Raw genomic sequence first — 1,644 nt, 5'->3', positions numbered from 1 at the left:
CATTAGAAACTTTATTACTTTTGTCAGGCTTGCTACCGGTGGAAGGTAATCTTGTTATTGCCCTAACTACCTCTTTAGTGATTTATGGATGGAATCCAACTAAAATAATTCGCCATGGACTCTGCTTAGGACTATTCTTATCACATCTTCAGAAAAATTAGGAATGCTAAGAATATCCATAAAACCTAGGGTTTCCACAACCTTGTGTTCCTGTTTGATATTACCATTTACATCACAGATTACAGTCCTATACATGTTCTTAATTTCATCATCTCCTAATTCCTCAATATAACAATGTATATACAGTCTAGGATCCTTTGCATAAACTACTCCCTTAGGTATTTTCGAAAATGCTCCTAGGGTATCATCTTTCTTCGCAATTTTGGGAATCAGTTTGAATACGGGTCTAGGATGCTTGATAACCTCAATCACAGTAGGGTTTGCAATAAATTCAGGTGTAGATGAAGAAGCCATAGTTATAAATACCTCAATCTGCCTTTAGGATGAGTGCTTGGATGAATTGCTTCACTTTTCGCTCAGGATTTTCGTGCTCTCGGAGATTTGAATGCTCAGTGAATGAAAAAGGAGCCAAAACACTTGCTTTATAATGTTATTTCTTTCAAGTACCACATTTAATGCCTACCGGTTAAGTCAAAAATTTAACTCATCTGCCAGTAAAGAAGTAACTCAACTTCTCACCATCAACCAAGGGTATATTAGCATATTTTTCAATTTGTTGTCAAACCCCCAAAGGATTTTTCTTCAGTTGGATGAAGAGTTTCCTACCGGTGGAGTGATACTCTATTATGCCAGTGGAGTATTCCCATCAACATTCTGATCTGACTTTCTAATCCATTGTTTTGAGAATTCTTGCTTTACCTCTTCAACTTTTTCTTTACCTCTCAGGTCGGGTCCTTTGTTGTTTGCCGGTGATGTCTTACTTCTACAAAATTTTGCAATATGTCCAATCTTGTTACAAGCATAACAAGTCACATTGTTTTTCTGAATAGCTTTCCCATATCCTATGCCGGTGTGTGTTCTGCATTGATTAGATAAGTGTCCAAATCTTCCACAAACATAACATCTTACATTCATTTTGCAATTTTCTAAATTATGACCAACTTTGTTGCATTTAGAACATTGACCGGTGGGTGTATTAGTGTTCTGATAATTTCTAGATCTACACTGATTTTCTCTATGACCATACTTGTTACAGTTAAAGCATTTCCCATTAAATTTGTAAGCATTAGGTTATCTTACTGGTTTGCTCTAATCATGATTGTTTGCAATACCAGAGCTTTCACCAACTTCAAAGCCAAGGTCATTTGTATCACCATTAGGTTTCTGATTCTTCAGCATGTCATCAAGTTCTTTTGAACTTTTCTTGAATTTCTCCTCGTGTTGATTTGCAGCAGCTAGTTCATTCTCCAAGATTCCTTTCTGTCTGATGAGTTCATTTGTGTCATTTTGTGTATGCATCAAGTCTGTCTTCAACATATCATTTACTAAGTCTTGTGTTTTCATTTCCAACATCATTCAGTCTTCTAACCAAGTCATCTTCATTCTTCTTCCGATTTTCAGTCTCTTTACAAAATATCATAGTCATATCCTGCATCTCATTCTTCATTGTACTGTTTTCTTGTC

Source organism: Cryptomeria japonica, chromosome 10 (assembly GCF_030272615.1).
Source record: "Cryptomeria japonica chromosome 10, Sugi_1.0, whole genome shotgun sequence".
In the NCBI taxonomy this organism is placed as follows: Eukaryota; Viridiplantae; Streptophyta; class Pinopsida; order Cupressales; family Cupressaceae; genus Cryptomeria; species Cryptomeria japonica.
The sequence above is the reverse complement of the archived record's forward strand: the minus strand, read 5'-3'. Positions refer to the sequence as shown.